Source organism: Rhinopithecus roxellana, chromosome 2, assembly GCF_007565055.1.
Source record: "Rhinopithecus roxellana isolate Shanxi Qingling chromosome 2, ASM756505v1, whole genome shotgun sequence".
Lineage (NCBI taxonomy): Eukaryota > Metazoa > Chordata > Mammalia > Primates > Cercopithecidae > Rhinopithecus > Rhinopithecus roxellana.
In genome coordinates, this window is record NC_044550.1 from 94,360,746 (window position 1) to 94,387,341 (window position 26,596).

The 26,596-nt window shown below is 33.2% G+C and overlaps 1 protein-coding gene across 1 annotated transcript in view; it reads right to left on the reverse strand.

The window, feature by feature from the left end:
* MARCHF1 (membrane associated ring-CH-type finger 1) overlaps positions 1 to 26,596 on the reverse strand; it is an 841,275-nt gene that overhangs the window by 557,229 nt on the left and 257,450 nt on the right. The window contains exon 2 of the mRNA XM_010375941.2: positions 17,312 to 17,386. The gene's annotated coding sequence lies outside the window, so the exon portion shown is untranslated. The remainder of the gene's footprint in view (positions 1 to 17,311; positions 17,387 to 26,596) is intronic.

Here is a 26,596-nt window from a genome sequence, read left to right on the forward strand (position 1 = left end):
GTGATTCAAGCTATTTGGAAATAATATATATTAAAGGCTCAAAAATGTTCATGTCCAATTGCTCAGTCATTCTACTTCTGTGAATTATTCTAAAATAATTTAAAATAGGGATTTCTAAAAATGTTTTTATTGTATTTATGATGATTAAATTTTTAAACACTATTCAAACAATAAGTAAAGGGTATATCTGTAAGACGTTGTAGTATATATCCATAGAATTGTTGTTTGTAGATTTTTGGTTGGAAATACCATCTGTTATCTTCTGAATCTCTTTTTATAGCTTCGCAATAACATATTATACAAATATTAAAAATGCAAAAATTCATAACAGAAAAAATACATTATAACAAACAAAGTAGTCAAAATCTGGGTAAAAGTTAAGTAATCTCAAGATTAATAGGATAAGATTAAGAGATCTTATTGAGATAAGAAATCTTCTCATCAGTGGCCCACACATTAATAGGCACTCAAACAGCAAGACAGACACCAAGGTGGCCAAACTAAGAGAAAAACTAATCAGAAAGTTTGTGAGGCTTAGGAAAAGCTGGTAGAGGAGGAAATAACTGCATTTGAACACCAGGAGTAAAACACCAGAACTAAGGGCGGAGAGAGATCCTGAAGAAAAGCTGAAGGCTATTGTCTCCAGGAAACGCCTTTGATTGAAGTGCGTCAAAGAAATCACCCCATTTCAAACAACAGAGCAACCTTGAAAATGACTGTTGAATGAGAAGCTAGGAGAATCTCTGCCCTCAATCTGTACTTGTTCTCAAATTTTAGAAGGTAATTTAACTGGTACCTAAATGGACTGTGAAAGAAATAAGGTCACACCAAATACCAATCTGGTGGCATATATCAGCTGTTGATAGAATGGGAAATTTTAACACATCTCTCTCTCTGTCATTGACAGATCCTGTGGATCAAAAATTTAAAAATAAAATACACAAAGTGTTGAATGATATCTTCTTGAATTAATAATTATGCATTAGGTTATATATTCCATAACACATGCACATCATTTTTAATATTGTTAAATATTTGAAACACAGTTAAGGTCTTTTAAAAAACCTTTTTATAGTGAAAAATTACAAACATGTAATAATAGGGAGAATAGCGGATAATTTTCACCAAGTTTTTTATGTATATATTACATATATATATATAATGAATTGCACATAGTTAATGTGTACAATGTGTGCACTCAGAAAGACAAATCACTTGCAAATTAAGAATACATAGTTTCCTAACAGGTGAGTTAAAGAAAAATGCAAATATTAAGTCAGAACTACTTGCAATCATTGTCAGCAAATATTGGCTTGAAATACTATATCTCAAATACAGGTTTCCAACTAGAGATTCAAAAATAAATAAAAGATCACCTCTATAAGTAGTTTATAGTCAAATTGGAAATTATGTTCAAGAAACAATTGTAATATTGTGTTAGAAATGTTGTAGTGTGACGAAATACTGGATATGTAACAAAAAACAGCATTTAACTAATTTTTGAAATTTCAGGGAAATTTGACTAAAGGAAATACCTAAGCAGAGTAATGATGTGATAGTGTAGTGGGAAGTATGTGTATACTTTTGTGTGTGCATGTGTGTGTGTGTCTGTGTATGTTAGTTTATATGGAGGATCCCAATAATTAGGTTTAAAAAAAGATGACCCAAAATGTGCATGTCTGGCATCTTTTTTCCACACTTGACTCCAAGGTACAATGGGTACAAAGTCGTCATGTTGCCAGGGATAGATGCAAACAATCAACAGCAAGGTCTCTTCTCACCGAGGCTTACTTGGCTACTGCTGTTGTTGCATATCTAACCTGCCTACAACAGGACAAGTAATGAAGCCTCAATGATTGTACCAGTAATCAGCTGGGGGAACCAGCTAGCCACTTGGCAGCAGGTTATTTACCTTACGTCCCTTCCATCATGATACGAACAGAGAGTTGTACTCACTGGAATAGACACTTATTCTGGATATGCATCTGTCTTCCCTGACAAAAATGTTTCTGCAAGCCTTAACATCTGTGGACTCAGGTAAGGCCATATTCACTATCACGTATCCCACAAAACACTGGTTTCAACCAAAGAACAACATGTACCCCAACACTCAGTGGCAGCTCATCTGATAGAAGGTGGGGGAGCTGACTGAGGGCTCAGTTAAGGCATTCTGTGAAGTTGGAGTGTAGTTCAATGGGATGTGATATATATATAGATTAAACAGGTTTATAACACTGCCTATTCTATATCCAGAATACTTGGGTCAAGCACACAAGGGTGTAGTGGAAGTTGTTCCTCTCTCTATTAGGCACAATAACCCACTTACAGAATTTTACTTCCATTTACCAAAACTTTTGTCTTCAGTAGTTCAGAGTTCTTCATTCCCAAGGGTGTAATGTTTTCTCCAAGAGATAAAAATACTGTTTTAATTTAATTGGATATTGAAACTGCCACCAGTCTACTATTGTGTTCTCATCTTATTGAACCAGTGGATAAAGAAGAAAGTTACTTTACTGATTAGGTTGATTGATCTCAATTATCAGAAGTAAATTGGTTTCTTGATCTACACTGGAGCAGAAAAGATTACGTCTAGAACACAGGGGATTTTCTAAAGCTTCTCTTATTATTCCACAACCAATGGTAAGAGTTAAGGAAAACTTAGATCAATCCTATGAATAGAAGACCATAGAATTAAAAACCCTCTGTAAATGAAAGTTTGAGTCACTCCACAAGTAAAGAACCTTGGTAATTTGAAAGTCTGGCTAATAACAGGGTAAGATGGAATGCATGCTAGAACAATGAAGTTATATTCAAACAGAAATGAGGCCATTAGCAGATTTATATAATTTCTTCCTTATTTATCTGCTTATATTAACTTACTTTTTCCTCTCACTTTCTCCTATTGTTTCACAGTAGAAGTACTGGAGACAGTATACCTTAACATGTGTTTTTTAAATTACAGTAGACCCAATTGGACTATTACTAAAACACAGGAGGAATTACCATCCCTAGAAATTAATATGGGGACTGATGGATCATTTTTCTTCCTTTTAGAGAAGACAGTAAGATCCTCTTCATTTTTATAAAAATGGATTTTATCATACTAAGTAGAAATGTCAAACACAACCAATACCATTGTTGTGTAGAATTTACACATGGACAGAAAGTTGCAAATAGACACTGAGAAATGAAAAGTAATAACTAGATTGATCTCTTGTATCTTTGCTCTCAGCCTCCATTCTCACTCTTCTGTGCTCTGTTACAAAGAGTCTATGACACCACAAACTATATTTCCCAGATTCTCTTGGTTAAGTTTTCAATGGGGGCTGAATATTAGAACCCAGGAGAAATGGAATAGTGATTCCCTTCATTTCAGGTTTCTGGCAGCATCTCTCACAGGACAGTTCAGTAGAATTTTTAGCACTGAAGGGGAGGACAGTGGCAGTGAGGATCCTGGTGGTTCTTTCAGGCTAGAATAAATTCCTGGGCATCTGTGTTCCAGCAACAGAAGCCTTCTTAGCAGAGCACCCTTAGTGTATGGGTAAAGTTTGTACATCTCCAGCCCAGAAGAGTAAAACCAGTAATGAACTCTTGAGTTGCTTTATCTTTTCTTCTCTTTTGCCCCTTATATTTCTCTTTTGTTTCTCCAGCTCTTTTGATACTGTTGCAATCAATATAATATTAATATCATATGTTTTGTGTTTGAAATAACTAGAGTTATTTTTGTTACCTGTTTAGCACATGTCCAAATTTCACGTCTAGGTTTCAGTACAAACAAGAGTGGCCCTAATACTTAAGAGAAATATGTAAAATAGAGTTTCATTTCAGATCAACATTTCTTTGGGTCTGTCTTCTGTCTGCTGTGCAGGACGTTCCTGTAAGAAGAGGACGGACATGCCAGCAAAATAAAAAGGGCTGAACTGTATGGTCAGAAAAAGAAGAGGAAATAATTTAAACTCTAATCCGCTCTCAGTTACTAAAGGTCTGCACACTGATTTTGAAGCCAGCAGCCTGCCATGAGCCCAGGTTAGTAAAGGGAGGATAATGCTGTAGCGCAATACAGGTACAAGTCAACTAAACTAAGACTGAATGGCAAGGACAATACTGAATTACATTATGCCCTCCAGTTCAAGGAGCAGCCAAGTTGGCCCAGAAAGAGGCGCTAGTCTCCACCAAAGTCCGGAGAGAACGGAGTAAGATTTGAGCAGCGGATGTCAGTGGCCATGGATCTGCCTCCATTGCCTTACGGTTATGTGAGCCCTGCTTTCGTATCGCTGTTACCTAAGAGAGCAAGGAAATAGGAATGAAAGTGCATTTACAAGTATCCCCAAAGACTGAGAGTTATCTAATTTGATTGTGATATAAAAACCTGACAAATATTACACAAATATAAAGATAGTTTAAGAATATGAAACCAAATATTCAAAGCAAACTTCAGGAAAATTGAATTCAGAAACATGACTAGGTGTTGTTTGCCACTGGACTGCAAATTTTTTTTTTTTTTTTTTTTTTTTTTGAGACAGAGTCTCACTCTGTCGCCAGGGGTGGAGTGCAGTGGCGGGATCTCGGCTCACTGCAAGCTCTGCTTCCCGGGTTCACGCCATTCTCCTGCCTCAGCCTTCCGAGTAGCTGGGACTACAGGTGCCCACCCCCGAGCCCAGCTAATTTTTTGTATTTTTAGTAGAGACGGGGTTTCACCGTGTTAGCCAGGATGGTCTTGGTCTCCTGACCTCATGATCCGCCCGCCTCGGCCTCCCAAAGTGCTGGGATTACAGGCGTGAGCCACCGCGCCTGGCCTGGATTGCAACTTTAAAAAACACAATGATTAATCGATTGGATGCTTATCAAAAAATATACCTTCAATTCAAAGAAAAGAACAACTGTGATCATCTGACTGCTAAAAGTAATTTAACTGTATTTAAATATTTCTGAGAAACACTCTAAGTTAAATAGAAATATAAGAACACATCTTTACATTATGAAAAATAGCTGTATCATAACAATAAAAATACCATCCAAAAACCTATTAACAGTAAACAAACCAAAAGCAATCCCATTAAAGTCTGAAGTTGCCCATTATCATCACTAATAGTTAACAATGCTTAACAATGGCCTAAACGTTTTAGCTGATGCAACAAAATGCTAACCACAAATAATACCTATAGTTGTTAGAAGGGAGAAAACAGGATTATGAGAGGTCTCCTTGAGCATAGAGAGAGCTCAGACTTCAAGCCCAGAACAGCCTGGATTATACTCCAGGGCCTATTCCTCACTAGCCGCCACTCCATACCATCAGAACTTCAGATAGTTACTTAACCTTAGTACCTCAGTTTACTCATTTGTAAAATTAGCATAGTAATAGTACATATGACTAGTGTGATTGTGAGGATAAAGGAGGTAATACAGTTGAAAAAAGAAACAAATGCCTGAGAAGTGTTTGCTATATTTGACACACACACACACACACACACACACCCCACACAACCTTAGTTAAGTCATTTTCACTCATTTTGATTAATGATTTTTGTCCATAAAATGAAAATTGCCTTCTCAGCATTTATGGTGTCAAGAGTATGAAATAAAATGACGTATATTTAAGTGATTTTTGATGTTATTGCATAATATAATTATAATAAACCATAATCACTAATTATAGTTTCATTATGAACTGTATCTATTACTGTAAAAAAAAACAAATTTTCATATCTATCTCTGAAAGTATTCTAAAAGTGTAAAGAGAAACCAAAACTCAACTAAAAGATTTAAACTTTTAAAATTTAAAATTTGTGCCTCAAGGACATGAACAGACACTTCTCAAAAGAAGACATACAAGCAGCCAACAAACATAAAAAAAAATCAACATCACTAATCATCAGAGAAATGTAAATCAAAACCACAATGACATACCATCTCACACAGTCAGAATAGCTATGATTAAGAAGTCGGCCGGGCGCGGTGGCTCAAGCCTGTAATCCCAGCACTTTGGGAGGCCGAGACGGGTGGATCACGAGGTCAGGAGATCGAGACCATCCTGGCTAACACGGTGAAACCCCGTCTCTACTAAAAATACAAAAACTAGCCAGGCGAAGTGGCGGGCGCCTGTAGTCCCAGCTACTCGGGAGGCTGAGGCAGGAGAATGGCGTAAACTCGGGAGGCGGAGCTTGCAGTGAGCTGAGATCTGGCCACTGCACTCCAGTCCGGGCGACAGAGCGAGACTCCGCCTCAAAAAAAAAAAAAAAAAAAAAAAAGAAGTCAAAAAGTAAGATACTGACGAGACTGAGGAGAAAGGGGAACGCTCATACAGTGCTGCTGGGAAAGTGTCTTATGTTAAGCCACTGTGGAAGGCAGTATGAAGATTTCTTAAAGAACTGAAAATAGAACTACCATTTAACCCAGCAATCCCATTACTGGGTATATACCCAAAGGGAAATAAATCATTCTACCAAAAAGACACATGCACTCATATGTTCATTGCAGCACTATTCACAATAGCAAAGACATGGAATCATCAATTGGTGCCCATCAATGGTGGATTACCTAAAGAAAATGTGGCACATATATATTATGGAATACTATGCAGCCTTAACAAAATCATATCCTCTGCAGCAATATGGATGCAGCCAGAAGTCATTATCCCAAGCGAACTAACACAGAAACAGAAAACCAAATATTGCAAATTCCCACTTATAAATGGAAGCTAAATCTTGGGTTCCTGTGAACATAAAATTGGGAACCATAGACACTGGAGTCTCCAAAAGGAGGAAGAGAGGAAGGAGGGAGAGGGCTGAAAAACTTCCTATTGGGTACTATGTTCATTATCTGGGTGATGGAATCAATAAAAACCCAAACCTCAGCACTATGAAATACACCCTTGTAACAGACCTGCACATGTATTTCCTGTATCTAAAATAAAAAATAAATAAATAAATTGTGCCTCCAGAGTCCTTCTCTTTGTAAGGAATACACAAGAACAAATAAGGTGAGCATAAAGTAAAAAGAACCAAAGTTAGGGAAACACAAAAACAGAATGTAATAGAAATGTGTTATTCTATACTAACATTTAAGATTAATTTACCTTGTACCCATATGACAATATCCATTTAATAAACTGTGCATTATCATTTTTTAGACATAAGTATTATATAAATTGAAAGAAATTTATTTGAAAACATTTAGTGACTGAAGCTCAGAAGCTTAAATGGTGCCATTTTACTAAACCATGAAGAAATCATTGAAGCCTTTACAGCAACAAGGAAAACCCCAGGGAGCCTACTAACAATTTAGCACTGCCAATTCTTTTGGTAATGTTCATTTTACTTTTCATAGAGAAGTACAGAAAAGCTGTTCACTATAATTAAGACTTTAAAAACTGTAGACATGTAAAAAATAATGTAAGGCTTCGTATACTATAGACATCATTTAGTACGTAATGCAAGTCTCACAACACAGCATCTAGGCCTCATGTTTTTTGAACTTACTGCCTAAAATAAGTATATTTTAAAGATCTTGGTAAATATATTTCACTGAGAAAGACTGTGACACCAAGGGAGAGCTTCTATCCTAAGATTTACAGATCCTATCTATGGGTTCCATGAACAGACTTCAGATGATGTCATTAATCTCTAACTGAAATTGATCATCTCTTGAATCCTTAAATTATGACTAGTCAGCAAACCACAATAATATTAGCAATACCTTTGAAATTTTCATTTTAGAAATTATTTCATATCATATTTTGGATATTATAGATATCATCAACTATGATTTATACTCATTAGAGTTTCAAAATTACTATTATTATTAAACATATGCCTAGATCTTCTTAAGTTTACTTATTACTATGGCACAAATTTGATTTCTTATGTTTTTGATCTTTGTTTCACAATAATTGATTTCTTGGGTAATGCTCTATATTTAAGTACATGTATTAAAAATATTAACAAACATTCTGAGGGGAAATGCACAAACTTCACCAGACTTCCAAATGGATTTATGGCATGGTGGTGATTTTTTAATCGGTCAACTGGGCTAGGATCAATTACATTTTCCAGAATCTTCTTCTCTGTCTGATTCAGGCAGGTTGGGCCACATACATTTTGTGAAATTTGAGGGAACAAGTGAAGCAACATCCATATTCCCTTTTATTTGGAAGGCCAGGCAGGGTCAACCACTGCCTGTGTAGGTCATACCTTCGCAGTTTATCTTCTGGCTGGCTTCATGGTGTGACACAGAAGCTGGACCTGCTACTATTATACCATTTCCTGTGACCCCTTCAGCTTCTCCCAGCTACACAAGTGTTTAGCTCTGTGATTATAGGCACTAGATTCTACCATGGGATAGCTCTATAATCAAGGTAGAAAGCAGTGATAGGTGAGAGCTGACATGAGTTAGAAACCATTTGGTTCATTTCAGCTCATGCTTGCAGCTTACCACTTGCTCTTTCCCACTTCACACCCATCTAAAACAAAATTTCAGATTATCATAATACTAATCATAAGGCCATGACATTAGCTAATGTTTATTCTAGGTTTATTCTAATTTTTAAAGTAATTGTTGGCTGGTATTTTCTGGTTATGCAAATATATGTAGGTTAACTTCACTATATGTGTTTAGCTTTTCCTAAGTCTAATGGTTCCAGGACAGGTGTGTTAGGAAGACAACCCTGAAATAGAGAACAAAAAATTCAAGATCACCGGAAAGTATTCGCTTCAAAAGACAAAAGGAATTATTGAAGAGGAGCCCTAAAATGTCATGATTCAATTCAAGGAGATAGTTTAATTCTACTCTAGTTGAGTTCATGGTGTACTTCAGTCTTATTTCATGCTGTGACATTCAGTCTTACACTTCAGTCTTATTCTAGGATTGGTATTTTAAAAACTCTGTGTGATTTGTGTGTCACAATGCAAGTGATACAGCAGCATCACCAATAAATTGGTATGTATTCCCAACTATTTTAAGAAAGAATAAAGATCTTTTCATGATCTATTCAGTCACAGAAGAGAGATGTGCTCAGATCAAGGATCCCTGAATGTGATGTGAAAGTTATTTTGGCTGTCTTCATGCAATGGTTAAAGGGCCGATCATCTGCATTCGTAACTCTTGTCTGACCAACAACATGACTGGTAATGCATTTAGACACATGACTGTCTTGCCTTTAGATTAAAAATACGGAGGAACTGCTCATGCTAATTTAGAAAAGGGCCATGTAAATGCTCCAATTTTTCCCCCGTTGGCTCTAAAAACCATATAATTTTTGTCACCATTGCAAAGCAGAAAAGATGACCTTTTGCAGATTTATGATTTCAAATACAGTTAATGTTGAATTTGTGGGGAAAATCATTGAACCTCAGTTAAATGCATGTGTATGTTATCACCAAAATGTTTTGATTCACAATCTCTGCAAAATTTAACAGGATGATTGAAGTCGGTTTTCACAGCTGCATAAACAGACAGTCTGACTTGTATGGGGTGCTTAATCCACAGGAGACCCAGACAATGTCAAAAATGGGATACAACCTGGAAAAGTCAGAATATTTCAGCAGATTGATATTTATGTGCAATCATGCTACCATGTAAAGTTGTGAGAGTTATTTTCACTTATTTAATACGAGCAGGTTAGAATGTTAGCACTTTCAATGTTACAGAGATTTAAGGCTATGTGGAAAAATACTATGTCTGTCTATCTATACACTTTTTCATTTTATATAATTGTACAGATTTCTTTGTCAAAACATCTTCCATTATATTGATAATGACCTCACTGAAATAAAAATCAGTTTGAGACAAGCTCTATTTCCTAGAAAAGTCTCCTTTGTTGCCTCAGATAAGTATTATATAAGCTACTGTAACAGGACTGATTACCTGAGGCATATTAGAAAGCAGTGAAGCATAAAACTTATTTTCAATATCAAATTCAAAGCAGGACAAAAGGTGAATTCACTAGTGCAAATGTTAAAACAAATGAAATAGAAAGTCACAGTTGTTAATTATGCTGGAAAAACAAATGAGAGTTCGTCACCCTTAAAAAGACCTTTTAAAATATATTATTCAAAAGAAAATTTTGTTAATATTGTTCTCTGAGGTCATAATATCAAAAATACATGTATAAATGCTTTTAAAAGCTGTGAAAATTGAGAACCTAATACTTTTTAATTTTGTTATATTTTCTATTACAGATGTAAAAGTTGCAAGTGATAATAATTATGAACAAGGAAGAAGAAATAAGTGTATCTCTTCTAATCAGGAAAGAAAACTGCCACAGTTCATGAGAAGGAATAAATAACATTCTGTCATTTTGGTAACTGATGGTCTCTGTATTGATCTCTATTCCATATACGAATCTCTCTAACTGAAAAGAAACTGAATTTTCCTTTTAAAGACTTCTAATTTTTACACTTACTCATTCAAACTCATGTTATATAGCAAACATTTCCTCTTTAGAGGTGTTAAGAGCTTTATTCCAAATAACGAAACTTTCATAACTACCTAGTATAGAACATAGGTTAAAACAGTAGCAAGAGAAATGTGCACATTTTGCATAAATCTATTTAGTAACCATGCTCACCTGGCAGATTAATTACAATGAAGTATCAAACTAATTAAGAGAGTCAACTCAAGGTTTTACTTTTGATGGTATGTGGTATATCTCCAAGATCTGTCCAAACCTTCTCATAGACATACCCAACTTTTAGATAGCCTTTTAGCATTCATTTAAACATTTAGAGTTCCTTCCTGACAAAAACAAATGTAATCCTGCACACAGGTACCTCAACTTCTGGTGATAAGTAGAATTACCAGCAATCTAGACTAAATAAGAATATGTGTTGTCTAAACGAACAAAGGCATAGCCTTCAACTTTCACAACGAAATGTCTTTGTTTTCAATGTAGTTGATATCTACAGCATAGAGGTGCTTTTTCAGTCATGAATGAAAAATGCCTGCCTTTCACATTCTCATTAAAACCTCATTTATGAGTTGTCTGCCCTAAAACTCCTATTTTAAGCCTGCTGGAGGCAGTTGATATTCAAGATAATTGTCTAAGGAATAAGCTGCCAACCATTTACTCCTTAAGACTCTTAGACTTTTTCCCTGTGTTTCCAGATAATCAGAATGCTGTCATAATCACTTTGGTTCCTGGAGTAATTGCATTTAAATTTTGTTCAAGGTGTCTATCAAAGGCTGATACAAGAAACAACCATAAGCAGAGGACCTTTCCTATAGTTTATAAAGTTGTATTGAGGATACAGGCTATTATGTTGTTTAAATGCATCAGCATCTTCATAAAACCTAAGGGAGAAAAATATTTCTCTTGATGAACTGCTAGCCTTTCTTTTCGACAAGGAGAGTATAACAAATACAAAGCTATGTGCTGAAATGCTATAACTCTCTCCAACACGTTTGTTTTATTTTGATAGAACAATTATCTAATTTTGTACTTCCCTAGTTAGTGCCATTGGTCACATATCAGTGGTTTTTCACTCACAGTATACATTTTTGTTATCAATCACCACAATTTTTAAATTGAATATTTAACAACATTAAACATATATAATGATATATTGAAAAGACATAGTGGTAAAATAGGTCTAAAATAGGTTATGGGATATTAATTTCCTTTCTTATTAACTTTTAAGACAGAGTCTCACTCTGTTGTTCAGATTAGAGTGCAGTAGTTTAATCTTGTCTCACTGCAAACTCTGCATCTTGGGCTCAAGCAGTCCTCCCCACTCTGCATCCCAAGCAGCTGAAACTACAGGCAAGTACCACCATGCTCTGCTAATTTTTGTATTTTTAGTAGAAAAAGGGTTTCACCATGTTGCCCAGGCTGGTATCGAACTCCTGGGCTCAACTAATCCACCCATCTCTGCCCCTCAAAGTGCTTCGATTATAGGCATGAGCCATCATGCCTGGCCTGAGATATTAATTTCTATTTCTCTCAACATTCCAAGACTCCTGTTCATTCACTTAAAAATTCACTTTTAGATAATCTAGAAGTGCAGTAAGAGTATAAAAAGAAAAAGAATACAAATGAACCATTTGCTTTACTATCAAAATATCAATAATACAAAAAAAGAGAATAGGTTTGAGATTAAAAGTTGTAAAACGGGAAGCCATGGAAAATAAGTTCAGGATATTTCAAAAACTGGAAAATATCACTCCATGATTCATTCACACAAACTACCCCCTCCACCTCCTCCATCCTCTTTCTTAATTTTTATATTTCCATACATCAGTTCACTACATATTTTTCCAGTTATTCAGAGTCTGAAATTTGACATAATCTTTGATTTCTCTTACCATTTTTTCTTATATCAATTTATCAGAAAGTGATAGAATACCATTTCACTGAACTCCCTTGTGACTATCCCTACCACTGAACAAAGTGTAGGCTGCCTAACATGGAATTAAGACTTTTTGTGGCTTAAAGCAAAAAGTCTTAGCATTACTAAGACTTATCTCCTTAGCATTGCTCCCCACTATTAATAAAATTCTCTCTGATGAGGATTTAAATACCTTTAAAGCAGATATGTAACATTATATACAAAGTTGTTGTGGAAGTCAGGACCCTGAATGAAGGGACCTGCTGGAGCCACAGCAAAGAAACATAAATTGTGAAGATTTCATGGACATTTATCAGTTCCCAAAATTAATACTTTTATAATTTCTTACGCTTGTCTTTACTGCAATTCTGAACATAAATTGTGAAGATTACATTTTAATACGGACATTTATCAGTTCCCAAAATTAATACTTTTATAATTTCTTATGCCTGTCTTTAATCTCTTAATCCTGTTATCTACATAAGCTGAGAATGTACGTCACCTCAGGACCACTATTGTACAAATTGATTGTGAAACGTTTGTTTGAACAACATGAAATCAGTGCACATTGAAAAAGAAGAGAATAACAGCGATTTTCAGAGAACAAGGGAAGACAACCATAAGGTTTGACTGCCTACAGGGTCGGGCAGAATAGAGCCATATTTTTCTTCTTGCAGAAAGCCTATAAATGGATGTGGAAGTAAGGAAGCTATCACTGAATTTTTTTCCCCAGCAAGAAATATTAATAATTAATACCCTGGGGAAGGAATGCATTCCTTGGGGGGAGGTATATAAACGGCTGCTCTGGGAGTGTCTGTCTTATGAGGTTGAGATAAGGACTGAAATATGCCCCTGTCTCCTGCAGTACCCTCAGGCTTATTAGGGTGGGGAAAAAACCCCACCCTGGTGAATTTGAGGTCAGACCATTTCTCTGCTCTCGAATCCTGTTTTCTATGGTTTAAGATGTTTATCAAGACAATATGTGCACAGCTGAACATAGACCCTTATCAGGAGTTTTTTATTTTGCCCTTTGCCTTGTGATCTTTATTGGCCTCAGAAGTATGTGATTTTTTTCTTCTTTTTTGCCCTTTGAAGCATGTGATCTTTGTGTCCCACTCCCTATTCATACACCCCCCTCCCCTTTTCAAGTCCTTAATAAAAACCTGCTGGTTTTGCAGCTCAGGTGAGCATCATGGTCCTACCAATATGTGATGTCACCCCCAGAGGCCCAGTTGTAAAATTCCTCTCTTTGTACTCTTTCTATTTCTCAGCTGGCTGACACTTAGGGAAAATAGAAAGAACCTATGTTGAAATATTGGGGGCAGATTTCCCCAATACTAAGTAAATTTTTAAGTCAAGCCTGCTGTTCTTATTTTATTCTATTTGTAATAACAATTTTTTACTAAGCTTTATCTGTATGTTATGTTCAAAATTTAATAGCATTATTCTCTGAATGACTTCATTCATTCATTGATTTTTCTTTTTTTTCTACTTTCCTTTGAATAGACACATGACATGCAAAGGATCAGTTTAAAGTGTTGTGAAAGAGCAAGACTTATAACATAGTCTGCACTTATAACTAACTGCAATCCCACATTTAATTTTTATATAAATGGATTTTCTCCACAATGAGATTATAGCAATTTAGAAGCAGTGGTCATATTTTGCACTTCTATTCCTCACAGTTTTTGGCAGAAATATTCATTTGATTGAATTTCTTAAATTAAAAAAAAAAAACTTGGAAAAATATAATGTTAATTTTATCTCTACAAAGTTTCTGAAAAAACAAAGTCTATAAAATAACTAGCATTATCACCAGAAAGTAGAATTATTTCTAAGCTAAAATTGCTTATTTAAAGTACAAGAAAAATAGTCTCTTTTCATAGGTATTACCTTATGAAGTATAATCCTCTCTTAAGAGAATGGAAATAATGGGCTGCATAAGATAGCTGTGATTTTTAAAACCTGTTTGTTAAAACATGTGTTTAAATCTATTCTAGCGAGAGGAAATTAGTTCAGCTCCCAGAGCAATTCCCATTCCAAAAGCAAGGGGTCTATTTTGATCATCTCTTAAACCTTTAGAGAGAACTGTACTAATTCTCCATCGAAAACTGGACAATTATTTGACTGGGACCATTGTTGAGGGTGAGACGCTTTGTTAAACCAGTTACTCTCTCCTATGTATGGTTCCAGAAAAGCAAAGCTACTGTTGATTGAAGGGATAAAGCTAATGACCTATTTACAGAATGTAAAACAGTAACTAATTTCTGATCATATAATCCTAGGTTTAAAAGATTTCATGTTGGATTAATGAGCACTTTCGTCCCCCAGACAGTCCAAGATAAGATCTATTTTACTTTAAAGGTTTCTCAAAAGAAGGGATTTTCAAAGTGCTATCTTCAGTTATTCCTGTGCTTAAAAACTCTCACAGCTTGAAAATCTACACTAGTAACAGTCCAGGTTTACTATACGTCTTAAAACATAATTACAAAATAAAGAATTGGCCACCTTTTCTATAAGATCTCTTCATATATAGTACATGAAGAATAATAATTATCTCACTGTTTTCCTTTTCAAATGCAAGTATTCTATTTCCTTAAATTTTTTATCAGAGACATGATTACTGAGAATTCTTCACCATAATTTTTATTTCTCCTTGCACCTTTCCCACATATTCCAGATTCTTTATTAGCTGACTCAACCACAAGCATTCAGAGTAATCAAGAAGAGCGTGACCAAAGCAAGAAACATTTCTTCTTGACTTTTAAAAATCATTCCTGGATTTTACTAATCTAAGCTCTAATAACACCTCCATGATACCCAACTTGGGTTTCTCAGACCTGTAGAGAGTGAATGTAGTAAAGAAGAAACAGAAGACTTGTTGTGAAATCCTAATGATCTATACAACAAATCCCTGTGACAAGAGTTTACCTACATAACAAACCTTCATGTGTACCGCTGAACCTAAAGTAAAAGTAAAAAAAAAAAAAAAAAAAAAAAAAAAAAAAAAAAAAAAAAAAAAAAATAGAAAATGTAAATTCACCCCTGATAGAACTGCACAGGTCATATGCAACACCAAATCTCTTTGCCATTGTTCACACTTAGGAGCTGATATATGGACACATTCAACAGAAGTTTCCTATTAATGTAAAATTGTTGAAAGTTTTAATGTTGTTATTTGAAAATTTTAAAAAAACCTATTGGAATTGAAGAGATACATACATAGGTAGCTAAATGATTACTTATTTTAAAAAATTGAGAATTGATTATTTTTATTAAATGAGGTTTCTTTTTAGGGGAAAAACTCGATTATTTCCTTGGGGAAAAATAATAATGTAAATGGATAGAATTTGAAACAAAATGAAACCACTGGGGCACCATTTAATTTTAAGATAATTATTATTATTATTATTATTATTATTATTATTATTATTATTTTGAGATGGAGTCTCGCTCTGTGGCCCAGACTGGAGTGCAGTGGCACAATCTCGGCTCACTGCAAGCTCTGCCTCCCGGGTTCACGCCATTCTCCTGCCTCAGCCTCCTAAGTAGCTGGGACTACAGGTGCCTGCCACCATGCCCAGCTAATTTTTTGTATTTTTAGTAGAGACGGGGTTTCACCGTGTTAGCCAGGATGGTCTCGATCTCCTGACCTCATGATCTGCCCGCCTTGGCCTCCCAAAGTGCTGAGATTACAGGCATGAGCCACCGTGCCTGGCCAAGATAATTATTTTTTGTAAATCTCCTACATAATCTTTATTTTTGCTTCACAATATATGTTAAAATTTGTCTTTCCAAATTTTCCCTTTTTATGTGATTCTTCACCAATTTCAAGATATTTTTGAACTAATTTATGCCCTCGGAATTACTGGAAAAGTTTCTAAAATCTGTTCTAACTCTTAAGTGTGTTCTTTATGTTACCATACACAGCACTTAAGTTGTTCAAAATACTGGGATAATAAAAATTCCCTGATGAAGAGCACTTGTAATGACTATTATGCCACTGAATTCAGAAATTTAGACTCTTTTTTCCATCTAGTCGATCCCTCCATTCATTTACTATAAGGGGATACAGCCATGTTTTTTTTCTGTTGTGAAAAAAATCTGCTTGAATGAAAAAAAAAAAAAAAAAGCTGCAAGTGTCAAAATAAATAACCTGTAATACAGGTCTCTTAACCTACTGTGTCTGTCATAGAAAACTACTTATGGGCAAAGGGACTATTTTATCTCAATATCAGAAGGCAGTTTGCAAAGGAGGGGAAAATCTATTTGCTTTATATTGTGTTTCAGAAACTGAAATAGCAAAATTTCAACTTTGAGATACTGAGAAGGATTATAAATTTGAACGTTCAGGAAACATTCAATTTAATATCATTCATGATTTTCTACACAATAGCCTTTGGTTGCTCTGGGTCATGTGAAATAAATGTTATATTCTAATCCATCTAAATCATATAGTGCAAAAAAAAAAGTTATAGCCTAATACATCGAAATCATATAGTACATATCTCATCATGATGAATATGATAATCCTTGAATGTATAATCTAAGTATTAGTAACAAGATAAAATTACTCCATATCCTAAAGATGGTCAGTATTTAGCTACTTTCATAAAGCCAGTTTCCACTGGTAAAATCAAATGTATTTGTTCACTGAAATGGAGGTACTAAAATTACCAATATATTTGCCAAGGTCAAGTCAGCATTACTGATAGCACTGCCCTTTTACCAAATGATAAGATTCGTATCACAAGCCATTAAAATATTGCCCAATAGATACAAGGAAACAGAATTAATCTAAAAAAGAAATGTCTTTTCATTATTCATTGAAACTGAATAAAACTAAGCTAAAACAAAGTTTGAAAAAAATAAAATCAATTAAGCCTTCCATTAAAACAAAATTAGACTCTAATTCCAAATGAGAAAAGGGATTTTCTGCAGCAGAAAGTGTTCTTTATTTAAAGAATAAAGATAAAAATAGATGAACTTACAAAATACAGCAGTCTTGTTTAATCACAGCAGGACAGTTGAGTATATTCTCTCAGAGTTCTTTTGGGGTACATTTCCTGAAAACAAAAATTAATGTTAAGGCTAAGCTTAAAAATAACCATAAGGAAACTATGCTTTTTTAATGGAAAGATCACACAAATATTGTAGAAATTTGGGGCCTATGTAAGTAGTCTTTAAAATATAATATAATACTGTTCTTAATTTTATTTCTGCCAATATTCAGGTCATGTGAAAGAATTTATATAGATTTCTATATGGTTACAAAATATCTACATACTTCATAATAAGAAATAAACTGAAGTTTTATTTTCTAATAGAGAATTTCAAAACAATATCTTCTGGCATAAGATAAGAAGGGTTGTTTGTGCCATTTACGTGCTGCCAAACAATGTAAGACACTCAGGAACCTCTCCAAAGACAGAGGCAAAATTTTAAAAGTCATACTAGAATATCTGGTTTCCATTTGATCCAGTTGTTTGATAAAAATACAGTCTGAATTTGCCTCAATGTTTTGAACATAATGAGGATGAATAAAAGGATGCGGTGATTGAAGGATCAGCAACAGTTTCACTTTTGGATCCTTATGAAATCTAAGCAGCACATCGGGGGAAATATCTGCAAGTCATGTACTTCACTACCTCTATTATCCCTCTGTATAAAACAATGCCAACTATTTTATCTCTTGTTTTAGGATCCACTCCAATAGAAGACATACGTGGCTACAATACTAAATTGCCTTTGTTTAGCTGAAAGGGCTTAAGGATACAATTGTGTATATAATAAGCTGGCATCTATATCTTATAATGTCTCTATATTCTTTTTTTGTATGTAGGATGATCACAAGAAGGTATCTTAACAAACTAAAGTAATAGCGGATACTATTGATCATTTTTTCAAAGAATGTATACAGTAGCATTGTAGTTGCAGAGAAAATATGACATTTTCATATCAAAGTTGTATCTGCTTATGAAGTCAATGTACATAGCACTAAAGCAGAAATTGTATAATAATTATTTAAAATGAGCTTGATCATAGAATTAATAAGTTGATACATAAAAGTCAACTGCTGACACTGGGAACACACTGTAACCACATAAGGTGAGAAAACTAAATTCAAACTATATACAACACATTAAAAATCAGATCAGTTAGAGAAACAACAAAAACAACAAAATATTTCTACAAGAAAAGAATACATTGCATAGAACCTTAAAAATTTCCATTAATTTGTAGATGATTATCAACTCAATTTTTTAAATGGGTCATTGCTATTATTTCCATTTCCACTGTTTTTAATAAATTATGTATTATAATTTTTGAACAAATTATGTATTTTCAAATTCTGAAAATAAGATATTACCAATCAAATGCCCATTAAACAATTGCAAATAAATTTGACAAATTAAATTAAATTATGTTGTCATTGGTTAGATGAAAGAGATTAGGATTATGTATTCTACTGCTTCATGATTTTAGGTCCTCCACATGGCCTTTTGAAAGCTTAATAACTTGATGCTTTCTCTCTACATAAGTACCTTTCTAACATTTACGTCCTTTTGTGTAATATGGCATGAAAGACAATAAAGAAAGAGAGAAAGAAAGGAAAAGAGAGAAGGAAGGAGAGATAAAGAGAAAGAGGAAAGAAAGATGCATACTTATGTATATGGGGAAAGGAGGGACCTCTAAACTGTGGTCAGCACTGGCGTTCTTACATATTTGGGCATTTGGTGAGATAGGTGCCAGAAATCTCTTTGTATGAATGACTTAGGTGAATCATGAGAAAAATCTAATAAATAATTGTATAGGTACATGTATCCCAGAAATAAATTATTCAGGGAGGGAAGGGGGGATGTCAAAATTTAAGCAACAGATGGTGCATAACCATTAGACATGAGATTTATCTTTCAACACAATCTCCCTTGACTCACTGCATATTCTTTTGGAAAGAACAAGAACGTAAGTAAAAAGTGAAATACTGGACTGCTTTGGTTATTCAAATAGAGCATAACACTTCTCAGGGTGACCCACTCATTTTAAACATCATTTTAATTTTTATATAAAAACCATAACTGTTTAACCCCAAAGTAGGAGACTTGCATATTTATTAAAACAAACTTTCCAGTAGAGGGGATAAAGCATTCCATTATAATAGGGTCATTATACATTATTCCACTGGGGCTTATAACGGAGGGACAAGTTGGTAAACTAAATATTTGTGAATCGAAAACCAGTGTTGATTTAATAACATATATGATAACCTTGGCTTCTGAACAAGTAGCTGAGCTTCAAAAAATATGTTTATCTACCTGGCAGTCAATTTATCTATACATATATCAATAAATCAAATGATTAACCAATCAACCAATCTGTTGTTATATGTATGTACACATATATGTATATATATTCATAAAAATAAAAACATCTCTCATTGAACTTAATGCACTGGTTATATTTCATATATTTTTATTGCAATTCACATTATTTTCTTATTGTTTATTTTAACATTAAGGGTTTTCTGAGTTCCCTGTTTAAGTAAAAGATGCTTCCAGTATGATACAAATTACATAAATGCAATTAGCAATTACCCATTAATAATTCAAAACTAAGTATTAATGAAGGCTTAACGATCTTTATATAATGATCCATTCTTTAAATGACAGTAATTGTTAATATTTAGTGCAGAAATTTAATCAGTATAAAATTAAATGCTGTGCTAAAATTTGCTTTTTCCCAGTATAAAAGTATTATGTCATATTATGTTATATTTTGCTATTTTTCCTAAGTACTATAAGTGCAATAAGATTTACAATGAAACTGTCAGAAGATAATTATTGAAACAGCTTGTTTTATTATGATAATAATATTGAGACAAGAAAATAAGGGTAAACTACACACACACAATAAAACGTTTGGAACATTGCAAAAATTTTGGAGAATTCAGAGTGAATTATTACCAAAAAAAAAAAAAAAAGGCAGAGGAAAAGACTTCAGAGTTATTAACTTTAGCAGAGAATAGTACAAATCATCACTGATGGAATGGCACATGAAATTATCTCCCACTGCCATGTCAACGACCACTGACCTTCAAGAAAATCTAACAGACAAAAACAAATTCTGAAGAATCATCAAATGAAATGCATACCCTTACAATCTCAGAAGGTGGACATATTTTTAAATATTCAGCAATGAGCCACTCTTGCTGAAAATTTTGCAACTTACATAAGAAAGTTTAAATTTACGAAAGACAGAGCAGGAAGGAAGTTTGAGGGTAGTTATATTATTCTGATATTTTTCAGATAAAAAAACTCATATGTTCTAGTTACTACATGTAAAGGGTCTTATATTTCTTTTCAATTTCTTCAGGGATAAAAAACATCAACCATTACTTAAGAATGGACAATAATCAGTCATGAGCAATGTGGAAGTGTGAATAAAATAAACGGGACAGCAATCTCAGTGTTAGATATTTATAATGAAAATCTAATTTGGAAAAATCAGTAACTACTTTTGTTGAAGAATAGAGACTAAACGAAGATATGGCATGTTGTTGTTGAATATATAATATATATAATTTTGATTTTGGCAAGGCAAATGTTTTCAGAAGATCATCCAAGAAAGTTTATGAGAGTGATAATGGAAATATTCTGCATTTGGCAGAGACCACAGTAAAACTTGATAATATTGTGAAAGAATATTTATTCAGACTACAAACATTGGCATCAAGTAATATGACACATCATTTAAGAAACTATATACAAAACTGAAGAGACATTGCAGAAATGAGTCAAGTCATTTTCAATAAAAGAAATGCTAAATGTTATTCAAATTATTTTGGATACAGTTCATGGAGTAAGTTTGGTATAACAAATTATAAATATTGTGAATTTGATAACTCAAAATTTTCAGTACCTTAAAATAAATATTTCTGAGAAAATTTTTCAGGAGATGAAACAATAAGATACAATTTTTATGGATTCTTAAAATTCAAAATCTAGGAATAAAATAATTCAAAGATTTGGAAGATGCCATAGTTCCCACAGATATACACAGAAAGCAAAAGAATTCAGTAGAAGGTACATAAAAGACAATTCTAAGGAATTCCACATTTGAAAATTTGCTTTCCCATCTCTAATTATGAATACTTTAGAATAGAGAAAAACTTTCTTTGGCTATCACTGATCTTTTTTTGTAAGGTTTAAAATCTAAATAATGTATTTTTACTTCATCAAACTTTAGATGATATTGATAATTTATCAACCATAAACATGAAATAAAGCATTATCAATAGTTAATGGGAAAGTTAAATTAAGGCCTTCATATCTCCAAAATCTCAAAACTGTCATGTAAAACGTTTACAAATTTCTTAATAGTAACCCATCATCATAATAAATGTATAAATTCTAGAATGCTAGAAAATAGCTTACTTTCCAAAATATCTGCTTTTAAATTTATTTCCTAACTATGCATACTGTACTAAATAAAATTAACATTTTAGGACAGGAGTCTGCAAACTTTTTCATAGAGGACAAAAAACTATTTTAGGATTTGTGGGCCACTCCATTGCACTGAATATTCTTTTTCATTTGCATGTGTTTATGTGCACAAGTGTGTGCTTGTGTGTGTGTGTGTTTACAATCCTTTAAAAACAGAAAAATCATTGTTAGCTCAAGGGCCATATATAAGCAGGCCATAGTCTCTAGTCTCTGTTACAAGGGTTTTGTTGTCTATTACAGTAGCCACTAGTCACATGTAAATTTAAATTTAAGTAGTTAAAATTAAATCAAAGTTTAAATTCTCAGCTTCTTAAAAATTACAAGTACTCAGTCACATGTGGCTAGTAGCTATCATCCTGAATACCATACATAGAAAGCATTTCCAGAAAGAGCTATCAGACAACACTGTTGTAGAGAAAAATATACATGAGAACCAAATGTGTGTGTATGTGTGCATACCCTTTAAATTTATTAGGAAAAATAAAAGCAAGAATGGGCTAGATCTCTTGACATTGATGCTAACTTATCCCAAGTAGAAAATGCCAAAACTAAGAAGACGTAATTGACTATGAATTCCGTTGCTACCATCTTTTATACGAAGTTAAAATCCATACAAATATGCCAAATCAATGTCTCTTTTCAATAGTAGAATAGGCTGGGCATGCTGGCTCACGCCTGTAATGCCAGCACTTTGGGAGGCCAAGGCGGGTGGATCACTTGAGGTCAGGAGTTCGAAAACAGCCTGGCCAACAGGGTGAAACCTCATCTCTACTAAAAATACACAAATTAGCCAGGCATGCTGGCACATGCTTGTAATCCCAGCTACTTGGGAGGCTGAGACAGGAGAATCACTTGAAGCTGGATGGCAGAGGTTGCAGTGAGCCAAGCTCACACCACTGCATTCCAGCCTGGGTGATAGAGTGAGACGCAATCTTGAAAAAATAAATAAATAAAATAAATAAATAAGTAAATAAACAATAGAATAATTTCTGCTTTAATATAAATTTTTGTAATAATAAAAGATAATTTTCTTCTTATTTTAGGTCAAAGCTTATCCCTTTTTAATGGAAACACAAGTTATCTAGGAACATTTTAAAAGATGAATTTGGCTTCATTAGATCTGAATTGGGCTGTAAATTCTGCATTTCTAGTAAGTTTCCAGGTGATGCCGAAACTTCTGTCCATAGACACAGTATGCATAGCAAGTTTCAGGATGATGCATTCAATTTGGTGACTATAAAGGAAGCTATGTAAAACACCCAATTGATATTTACTAAAGTTAATAAAAATATGTATTAATGAGAAATCAGCCAATCAGAAACTAAAAACATTAAGTGATTTTTTTAAATCTAGCATGACACTTACTGAAGTTCTGTAAAATATTTACAGTAGTAATTTACCAAATACTTCAAAAATGTTTCTCAGAATGTACTCAAATGTCTTCAATATCACTTGCCAAATATAATGTACCTTCTCAATACTGAAATTACGATAAACAGCTGTCTGTAAAAAGACTATCAAATGTATCAACTTTTAATGTAGAAAATTCAATCTAGAACATGTAAGCATTGAGGTTGTCATAAATAATTGAGTTACAGATTTCTGATTTCCATAAAAAAATTTCAGTGACTTAAACCTGAATCTCTTTGCAATGAACAAAGATCAATAAGAATATAAAAACCATCCATATTCCAGAGCATAATTGTGAGATAATTATTATAAAACATTCAATAACATGTGAATGAAAATGTAAATAAACGTTTAAAATCAACACTGAAGCCAGACGCAGTGGCTCACATCTGTAATCCCAGCACTTTGGGAGGCCGAGGCAGGAGGATCACTGGAGGCCAGGAGTTCAAGACTAGCCTGGCCAGTGTGGAGAAACTCCATCTCTACTAAAAATACAAAAACTAGGTGGACATGGTGGTGGGCACCTGTAATCTCAGCTACTCAGGAGGCTGAGGCAGGAGAATCACTTCAACCTGGGAGGTGGAGGTTGCAGTGAGATGAGATCCACCACTGCACTCCAGCCCGGGTGACAGAGCAAGACTCCATCTCAAAAAAACAAATAAAAAAAATCAGCATTGATAGTTATAAGTCTATTCAGAGGTAAATTTAAAAACACATAAGTGAAATCAGTGAAGTGATTTTTATTAATGATAGAAAATGGATAACATCAATTAGTGCTCATAATTGTAAGTACAGAAAAAGAAAGTTTAAGCAAAAAGATAAAAAGGAACAAACAACCCAAAATGCATATAATTGAAGTCACTCAAAAAGTCACTAACAAAAAAACAAACAATGGAAAAGACATAATATTTTAAATAAATACTTCAATCAAATATTCCAGAAACTAAAAGCAAATTCTTTTTATATGGAAAACATCAACTGGCACTTGGGAAAACAGTAACCCCAAGACAGAACTTAATATTCTATTAAAATCATTAGATTTTGGGGATTACAAAAAATCTTATGGGCATACAGCAAAAAGAAATGATTAACAAAAAATTAAAACTGACCACAGATTTCCTGATAGAAACATACAAAGTTAAAAGAAAGTGGAAAAGATATAAATATATATTTATAAAGATATTATTTATGTAAACATATAAATAAACTGCAAAATTTGGTAAATTTTATCAAATTTTATCAAAAGAAATACAAAATAGAGCAAGGAGAAAATCTAATATAGAAAACAGTAAAATATAATATAATAATTTCATTTAAGCTTATAAGACAAAGCTCAGACCAAATATATCATATCCATCAAATAAATGTTGAGTTTAATATATCTTTTTTCACAAAATAAAATTCAATTCTACTCTGAACACAGGAGACACAGCTAAACAATATTAAGAAAAGCAAAATATAAATATGCATGAAGGTATTACTGTAAATGCAAATCAAATTAAATGCCAAACAAATATAGTAGCTTTCAATTCTGAAATAAGAAAGTAAAATTCAGGTCCAAAAACACTAAAGCAGGTAACAAACAACCACTTACAAAGCTAAAAGAAAAAGTCACAATAAAGATAAAAGAGTTACAAGTATCCAAATAATATAACACTACAACTACCGATAAAAATTGCAAACTCAAGTAGATATGAGAATAAATTGACTGAAAAAATATAATACAGGACTCTCTCACCAAGACACAAGTGGGAAAAATGTATTAAAACATATAAGGATAAGGATAACCTAAATAACATAATTATGGTTTTTTGCATACCAAAAATAGAAGTTACATCTTCTTCAAATAAATAAGAATTGATTGCACATTAGACCCTGAAAAACCCTTGGTAAATATCCTAAAGTATGAATGACACACAGTATTCGCCAGTCACAATGCAATAAAACTAAAACTTAATACAAAACTTTTTAAAGTTTCTTCCTTCCCCAAATTTTAAAAATTTCTTTTGTACAATTCTAGATTTGAAGGGATAATTAAAATCAAAATTAAAGTATCTCAAAAAATAATGATAATGAAAATTTAGACTGTTAGAATCTATAGGATTATAGTATAAGCAATAATCAACAGAAATACATATATTTAAATACAAAGGTCAACATAAATGAAAAAAAATCAAAATAAATGAGTCAAATATTAAATCAAAATTTAGGAGATATAGTAAACCAAAAGAAAGCAAAAAAAATAATAATAATAAAAAGTAAAGATAACACAAAAATTGAGGTTAAAAATTTGTTAAAGTAATAATTATGTTTAGTGACAATTAATAAAAACATGAGCCAAATAAATAAAATAAATCAAAATGACACCAACTGAGAATTAATGAAAGTGGAATAACCTTTGAATCTTTGAAACTAATAATGTTTTTAAAATCCTAAGACTTTTTGAACAAGTTTATACAAATAAATTTGAAACTTAGGCTGAAGTAGGTAATTTTATAGAAAAATACAATTTATAAAAGCTGTCCCTAGCAGAGAAAAAGCTTAAAATGGGTCAATTTTCAAAAAGGAAATATAAAAAGTTATCAAATAAATACCACACACAAAAGAATAAGACTCAGATTTTTTCACAAATGAAATCAATCAATTATTCATAGACCTAATAATGTCAGTGGTATTTAAATTTTCCCTGATAACACAAAAAAGATCACTTATACGTTATTTTTATGAAGTGAATATATAACAGATAACTAAATTTGATTAAACTGCACTAATAAAAAAACTACAGATCAACCTGATATGATTTCATTTATGAAAAATCATAAATAAAATATTATCAAATAGAATTTAACTCACACATAGCTGAAAATAAAGGGATAAAGACATTCTATGCCAATGGAAACCAAAAGAGAGCAGGAGTTGCTACACTTAGACAAAACAGACTTCATGACAAAACCATAAGAAGAGACAAAAAAGGTCACTATGTAATGACAAAGTGGTCAACTCAGCAGGGGAATACAACAATTTTCAATATATATGCACCCAACACTGGAGTACCCAGATATATAAAGGAAATATTATTAGAGCTAAAGAGAAAGATAGGGCCCAATACATTAATAGCTGGCAACTTCAACAATTCACTTTCAGCATTGAACAGATCTTCCAGATAGAAAACCAACAGAGAAACCTCAGATTTAATCTGCACTACAGACTAAATGGATCTAATAGATATTTACAGAACATTTCATCCAAGAACTGCAGAATACACATTCTTTTCCTCAGCACGTGGATCATTCATAAGGATTGACTACACATTAAGTCACAAAACAAGTCTTAAAACATACCAAAAAAAAAAAAAAGGAAATA